The sequence below is a fragment of the Pavona decussata genome, unplaced genomic scaffold (assembly GCF_977016875.1).
Source record: "Pavona decussata unplaced genomic scaffold, jaPavDecu1.1 SCAFFOLD_153, whole genome shotgun sequence".
NCBI classification, from domain to species: domain Eukaryota; kingdom Metazoa; phylum Cnidaria; class Anthozoa; order Scleractinia; family Agariciidae; genus Pavona; species Pavona decussata.
Window position 1 is genome coordinate 789,213 of NW_028145565.1, and position 8,288 is coordinate 797,500.

At 37.7% G+C, this 8,288-nt stretch overlaps 2 long non-coding RNA genes across 3 annotated transcripts in view; both read left to right on the plus strand.

Annotated features, from left to right (window-relative positions):
• LOC146466165 (uncharacterized) overlaps window positions 1-6,023 on the plus strand; it is a 34,807-nt gene extending 28,784 nt beyond the window's left edge. For both annotated transcript variants that reach the window (XR_014868117.1, XR_014868116.1), the window contains one exon: window positions 5,061-6,023. This is a non-coding gene — a long non-coding RNA (uncharacterized LOC146466165). The remainder of the gene's footprint in view (window positions 1-5,060) is intronic.
• Window positions 6,024-8,149: 2,126 nt separating this feature from the next.
• LOC146466166 (uncharacterized) overlaps window positions 8,150-8,288 on the plus strand; it is a 4,726-nt gene continuing 4,587 nt past the window's right edge. Inside the window, exon 1 of the long non-coding RNA XR_014868119.1 lies at window positions 8,150-8,288. This exon is cut by the window's right edge and continues 239 nt beyond it. This is a non-coding gene — a long non-coding RNA (uncharacterized LOC146466166).

Here is an 8,288-nt window from a genome sequence, read left to right on the forward strand (position 1 = left end):
TTTAGGGGTTACATTTCTTACGTTTGGAAGTTAGAAATCCTTACGTTCGGGGGTTAGATTTCTTGCGTTTGGGGGTTATAAATCCTTACGTTTAGGAGTTAGATTTCTTACGTTTAGGGGTTATAAATCCTTACGTTAAGGGTTAGATTTCTTACACTTGGCGGTTAAAAAAGCTTACATTCGGGGGTTAGATTTCTTTTGTTTCAGCGTTATAAAGTTTTACGTTCGGGGATTAGATTTCTTACGTTCGGGCGTTATAAATACTTACGGTCGGGGGTTAGATATCTTACGTTTGGGGGTTATAAATCCTTACGTTCGGGGGTTAGATTTCTCATTTTTGGGGGTTAGATTTCTTACGCAGTTTGGGGATTAAAAATGCTTACGTTCGAGGGTTAGATTTCTTACGTTTTGGGGTTAGATCTCGTTTGTTTGGGGGTTACAAAGCCTTACGTTCGGGGGTTAGATTTCTTACGTTTGGGGGTTATAAATCCTTACGTTTGGGCTCTAGATTTTTTACGTTTGGGGGCTATAAATCCTTACATTGGGGGGTTAGATATCTTACGTTTGGGGGTTATAAATCCTTACGTTCAAGGGTTAGATTTCTTGCGTTGGGGGGTTATAAATCCTTATGTTCAGGGGTTAGGATTCTTACAATTAGGGGTTATAATTCCTTACGTTCAGGGGTTAGATTTCTTACGCTTGGGGGTTATAAAAGGTTATGTTCCGGGGTTAGATTTCTTTTGTATGGGGGTTAGATTTGTTACGCAGTTTGAGGATTATAAATCCTTACGTTCGGGGATTAGATTTCTTACGTTTTGGGGCTATAAATCGTTACGTTTAGGAGTTAGATTTCTTACGTTTAGGGGTTATAAATCCTTACGTTCGGGGATTAGATTTCTTACGTTTGGGGTTTATAAATCCTTACGTTCGGGGGTTAGATTTCTAATTTTCAGGCGTTATAAATACTTACCTTCGGGGGTTAGATATCTTACGTTTGGGGGTTATAAATCCTTACGTTTGGGGGTTAGATTTCTTACGTTTTGGGGTTAGACTTCTTACCAAGTTGGGGGATTTAAAATCCTTACGTTTGGGGGTTAGATCTTGTTGGTTTGGGGGTTATGAAGCCTTACGTTTAGGGGCTAGATTTCTTACGTTTGGAAGTTAGGAATCCTTACGTTCGGGGGTTAGATTTCTTGCGTTTGGGGGTTATAAATCCTCACGTTTAGGAGTTAAATTTCTTACGTTTAGGGGTTATAAATCCTTACGTTAAGGGGTTAGATTTCTTACACTTGGCGGTTGAAAAAGCTTACATTCGGGGGTTAGATTTCTTTTGTTTCAGCGTTATAAAGTTTTACGTTCGGGGATTAGATTTCTTACGTTCGGGCGTTATAAATACTTACGTTCGGCGGTTAGATATCTTACGTTTGGGGGTTATAAATTCTTACGTTCGGGGATTAGATTTCTTATTTTTGGGGGTTAGACTTCTTACGCAGTTTGGGGATTAAAAATGCTTACGTTCGGGGGTTAGATTTCTTACGTTTGGGGGTTAGATCTCGTTTGTTTGGGGGTTATAAAGCCTTACGTTCGGGGTTTAGATTTCTTGCGTTTGCAGGTTATAAATCCTTACGTTCAATGATTAGATTCCTTACGCTTGGGGGTTATAAAAGCTTACGTTCGGGGGTTAGATTTCTTTTGTTTGGGGGTTGGATTTCTTACGCAGTTTGGGGATTATAAATCCTTACGTTCGGGGGTTAGATTTCTTACGTTTGGGGGTTATAAATCCTTACGTTCGTTTGTTAGACTTCTTACGTTTCGGGGTTATAAATCCCTACCTTTGGGGGTTATAAATCCTTACGTTCAAGGGTTAGATTTCTTGCGTTGGGGGGTTTTAAATCCTTATGTTTAGGGGTTAGGATTCTTACAATTAGGGGTTATAATTCCTTACGTTCAGGGGTTAGATTTCTTACGCTTGGGGGTTATAAAAGCTTATGTTCTGGGGTTAGATTTCTTTTGTATGGGGGTTAGATTAGTTACGCAGTTTGGGGATTATAAATCCTTACGTTCAGGGATTAGATTTCTTACGTTTTGGGGCTATAAATCCTTACGTTCAGGAGTTAGTTTTCTTACGTTTAGGGGTTATAAATCCTTACGTTCGGGGTTAGATTTCTTACGTTTGGGGGTTATAAATCTTTACGTTCGTTGGTTAGACTTCTTACGTTTGGGGGTTAGAAATCCTTACGTTTGGGGGTTATAAATCCTTACGTTCAGGGGTTAGATTTCTTACGTTTGGGGGTTATAAATCCTTACGTTCGGGCTTTAGACTTCTTACGTTTGGGGGTTATAAATCCTTACGCTTGGGGGTTAGACTTCTTACGTTTGGGGGTTATAAATCCTTACGTTCGGGGGTTAGACCTTTTACGTTTGGGGGTTATAAATCCTTACGTTTGGGGGTTATCAATCCTTACGTTCAGGGGTTAGATTTCTTTCGTTTGGGGGTTATAAATCCTTACGTTTGGGCTCTAGATTTTTTACGTTTGGGGGTTATAAATCCTTACATTGGGGGGTTAGATATCTTACGTTTGGGGGTTATAAATCCTTACGTTCAAGGGTTAGATTTCTTGCGTTGGGGGTTTTAAATCCTTATGTTTAGGGGTTAGGATTCTTACAATTAGGGGTTATAATTCCTTACGTTCAGGGGTTAGATTTCTTACGCTTGGAGGTTATAAAAGCTTATGTTCCGGGGTTAGATTTCTTTTGTATGGGGGTTAGATTTGTTACGCAGTTTGGGGATTATAAATCCTTACGTTCAGGGATTAGATTTCTTACGTTTTGGGGCTATAAATCCTTACGTTCAGGAGTTAGATTTCTTACGTTTATGGGTTATAAATCCTTACGTTCGGGGATTAGATTTCTTACGTTTGGGGTTTATAAATCCTTACGTTCGGGGGTTAGATTTCTTACTTTCAGGCGTTATAAATACTTACCTTCGGGGGTTAGATATCTTACGTTTGGGGGTTTTAAATCCTTACGTTCGGGGGTTAGATTTCGTACGTTTGGGGGTTAGACTTCTTACCAAGTTGGGGGATTAAAAATCCTTACGTTTAGCAGTTAGATCCTGTTGGTTTGGGTGTTATAAAGCCTTACGTTTAGGGGTTAGATTTCTTACGTTTGGAAGTTAGAAATCCTTACGTTCGGGGGTTAGATTTCTTGCGTTTGGGGGTTATAAATCCTTACGTTTAGGAGTTAGACTTCTTACGTTTAAGGGTTATAAATCCTTACGTTAATGGGTTAGATTTCTTACACTTGGCGGTTAAAAAAGCTTACATTCGGGGGTTAGATTTCTTTTGTTTCAGCGTTATAAAGTTTTACGTTCGGGGATTAGATTTCTTACGTTCGTGCGTTATAAATACTTACGTTCGGGGGTTAGATATCTTACGTTTGGGGGTTATAAATCCTTACGTTCGGGGGTTAGATTTCTTATTTTTTGGGTTAGATTTCTTACGCAGTTTGGGGATTAAAAATGCTCACGTTCGGGGTTAGGTTTCTTACGCTTGGGGGTTATGAAAGCTTACGTTCGGGCGTTAGATTTCTTTTGTTTCGGCGTTATAAAGTTTTACGTTCGGGGGTTAGATTTTTTATGTTTGCGGGTTAGATTTCTTACGCAGTTTGGGGATTATAAATCCTTACATGCGGGGGTTAGATTTCTTTCGTTTGGGGGTTATAAATCCTTACGTTCAGGGGTTAGATTTCTCACAGTTGGGGGTTATAAAACCTTACGTTCGGGGGTTAGATTTCTTTTGATTGGGGGTTATAAAGCCTTACTTTTAGGGGTTAGATTTGTTACGTTTAGGGGGTTATCAATCCTTACGTTCGGGGGTTAGATTTCTTACGTTAGGGGATTACAAATCCTTACTTTCGGGGGTTAAATATCTTACGTTTTAGGTTTATAAATCCTTACGTTCGGGGGTAAGATTTCTTATTTTTGGGGGTTAGATTTCTTATGCAGTTTGGGGATTATAAATCCTTACGTTTGTGGGTTAGATTTCTTACGTTTGACGATTATAAATCATTACGTTCGGGGGTTAGATTTCTTACGTTTGGGGTTATAAATCCTTACGTTCGTGGGTTAGATTTCTTACGTTTGGGGGTTATAAATCCTTACGTTCGGGGGTTAGATTTCTTGCGTTTGGGGGTTATAAATCCTTACGTTCGGGCTTTAGATTTCTTACGTTTGGGGTTTATAAATCCTTACGTTCGGGCTTTAGATTTTTTACACTTGGGGGTTATAAATCCTTACGTTCGGGGGTTAGATTTCTTACATTTGGGCATTATAAATCATTACGTTCGGGCTTTAGGTTTCGTACTTTTGGGGTTTATAAATCCTTACGTTCGGGGGTTAGATTTCTCGCGTTTGGGGGTTATAAATCCCTACGTTCGGGTGTTAGATCTCTTACGTTTACGGGTTATAAATCTTTACTTTTGGGGGTTAGATTTTTTTTACGTTTGTAGGTTATAAAAGCTTACGTTTGGGGGTTATAAAGTCTTACGTTCGGGGGTTAGATTTCTTACGTTTGGGCGTTATAAATCCTTACGTTCGGGGGTTAGATTTCTTTTGTTTTTGGGTTATAAAGCCTTACGTTTGGGGGTTAGATATCTTACGTTTGGGGGTTATAAATCCTTACGTTCGGGGGTTAGATTTCTTATGTTTGGGGGTTATAAAACCTTACGTTCGGGGGTTAGATTTCTGGCACTGTAACCATGCAGGTACACTGTATTATCTTTGAATGCTGCCTAGTAGTTGAGCAAAAAGATTTACAGAGCGGTTGCAAGCAATGTGTAGTTCTAGAAGATATCCAATCCCCTCCCCCTCCCTTGGAAGAGATTGGAAATTCCAGGAGGTTTGGGGGACTTAAAAGCCAGATAGATAAGAAGGAGAGAGGAAATGCATCAGATCTTCTAGACATGCATGGGTGAGAGTAACCAAAAAAACAACAACAGTAACAGTTGATGTACAAAGCATAAGATAATCATTATTAATATTTTTGTGCCTCTTTTTATAGAGAACATGCAATTCTAGCAAAGACAGCTGGAGTGAAACATCTGGTGATACTTCTCAACAAAATGGATGATCCTACAGTGGAATAGGACAAATCAAGGTTGTTACAAGTGGAATGTTTACAGTTAATCTCCTTATGCTCTGACAGTGTTAATTCATGGTTTCTCAAAAGTTAAATCAGTGTGACTAGGATTTGAGTTGCCCCGGATTATATATTCTAAAAAGAGTAGGGAAATTATTTTTGTTTGATATTCTTTAATCATAAGAGCTACGGTTTAAAAGACATACAGAATGTGTATTTAACCCTCTTTTACACTGCAACTCGTGTACAGAACTATTCAACTGTTGTTGTGGTTGTGACTTTGCACTTAATTAATAGATTGTAAGGGAGCACAAATATGAATTCTGCCACATGAAAATACTGCTCTGTAGTTTTTTAGCCACAGGCTCGACAGCTAGAACCACTTTATATAACATGGTAAGCACCAACCCAAGGAAGCACTACTGAATAGCTTTTGTTTTAAGATCGCGCTTAGGGTTTCATTCACAGCCTCAAAAGTTAGAACCGACTTGTCATCAGTTAGCTTGTCTTCATCTTCTGGGTAAAACCCTGTTGGGAAGTAAGATGTTTATTTTTCAACTTACTTGTGTTGCAGTGGCATTTAGTCTTTCTTGGAGTATATACACTCGATTGCAAAAACGTTGACACCTAAAAAGCATAAACCGTGAACGATGAGACCCAATGGCTTTATGGGTATAAGTTTAATAAATTTATTTGCATAATATTCTATTCTCGTGCGACGGTTGATGACCAAAATTAGTTGCACGTGGTGAATGATGGAAACTGTCCAGCTTTCCTTAAAGAGTCCAAGTTGGCCAACAAGGGCCAATTTGAGTGATATACAATTTGCGATTTGCTCAAGTTCAAAACAGGCAGTGAACTCAAGCAATATTTGGTAGAAAATTATTCGGGTGTCGACCCTTTTGCAATCGAGTGTATATGAGCTCCCATCACTGACACGTTCTATTGATGGACCTCTCAGGTTACCTATATTGGAAAGATACAAGGTATGACCAGTTCCTAAAGATAGTAAATTATCAATTCCTATTAATTATCACTTCCTTTTTCTTTTTATGACAAGTACTAAATTATTTGAATGGCTGCGTACATAAAGGGCCGAGAAGGAACCAGCTGCAGCTGCAATAATTGAGTTTTTTTCTACCTTTAGTTATAAATATGTATACAGTTTGACCTTAGTAGTCATCTGGTTTTAGGACGCGATTAGGATTCGCGATTTTAATTTATATATTATGATTAGTATTGTATCTTTTATTGTTTTAATACGGGATGCGACGAGGATTAGGATTTGGATTTAGGATTAGGATCAATGATTAGAATTATGGCTCTATATTATATAATTAGTATAGCATCTTTTTAATATGATTTTAGCATTTAGATGTCCATACTACATAGGTTAGATAAGTGTTCCCAATTAGCAAACTGCAGTATTACAGCAAGCTAGAATGACTGACACATTAATAATAATAATAATTATTATTATTATTATTATTAATTGCTCAGTGCATAACCAACCTATGCTGCATTTCAGGTCACGTTTTGTTGCTTTAGCTCAGATTCACTAATTTTTTGCTTTTGCATTTGGCTTTGAATTCCTTCAGGAAATGCTGCCCTAATATTTTATCAGTTTCTTTCAATTCATTTGCAAAATTTCCATTTTTAACACAACACGAAGCGCAAAGCACCAGATAAAAGATTGGAGCAACAGTTTCTTGAAGACATTCATGGCCACATGCTAAAAATGTGGTGAAGCTGTGCTAAAAAAAAACATCATAGTTCTAGAATGCACTGTAGGTTGGTCATGCATCGAGCTGTTCAATTATAGTGAAATGACATTGAAAAAGGAAGAAACAAATAAAAGAATTAACGTGGTATTAAAAATCTTCCAATTACAAACATGACCTTTTGAACCTGTTCCTTTCAACCCTTTGCTGTATTATTAAAGTACACTGAAATAAACTTTAATCAGATTGAATCCCTTGTAGGAGAGTCCAGCGTGTTGAACTGTCATATAGTGTGTAATGATTTAATACTTAATGTCAGTGCATGTTTTAAACTTTAACTAAACTGACACAAAGTGCGTTCAACTGTCCTGCAGCAGTTTCTTGTTAGCTCCAAACTTATGTTCTGTTCCTTGAAATATTTAGACAGCACCACCTGGAGTAATAAAAGAGTCAAGTTTCTTTCACAAGAATTGTCTCAATCACTGTATTAAGATTTTTTGCCTAGAATAATTTTGGACCAGTCTTAATATACTTCTAGCTAAGAAAAGGTATTTGGTCTGACCTCTGGTAAGTGACCACCCATAATGTCAAGGATATGTGGCCACTTATGGGAGGTTCGACAGTGTACTTGTACTTGACTTGGTACACAGCTTCCTTAACGATCATAAATCTGATATGATTGTTTAAATGGCCACAAGGTGTATGTCATGTGAGTATGTTCCTTTATTCTTTACACAGGTTCCAGTTGAGGTGTTACGGATAATACATGTATTTGATGAAGAAGAAAAATCTGGAGCAGTAGCTGGTGATAATGTTAAACTAAAACTGAGAGGAATTGAAGAAGAGGTAAGGTGCATACACTGAAAGTTTGTCCTCTGTCATTCTCCAAAAAAAAAAATGAAAATGATTTGGCCGGTGGTCAGGAAGAGGCCAGTTTCCAGAATGAAGGTTGATTATTGTATAGAAAAACACAATCTTATAGTGAAGGTATAGTAAGTATTTTGAAGCAAGTTTGAAAGTAATGTTCCACTACCTGATAGACTCATTTTTTTGACAACAATTTTGCTGATAATTTTCACTTGATAATGCATTGGACAGTGTTTTATTTATAAGTTGTTTGCATTATTTAAAATTAAAAGTGGTCATTGAATAGTCAGGGAAAAGTGAAGACTTTTTTTTTTTTTTTTCATTCCGATGACGCTGTTATGGTATTTAGCATCAGCAGTGTTATTGTAAAGATTCAGTAGCCAGGAGTGGCTGAGGGGCCAGACTAGAAGAACTTTAAAATTTTAATTAACTCTGGGCAATGATCTTTATGTAGGGTCTTCCTGGCAAACTCCTCAGTTCAAGTAAAAAAAAAAACTGATTGACAAGGGAGCCTAGATAGAAACCATGTCCCTGATAGGATTCACATTAAAATGGTTAGAAA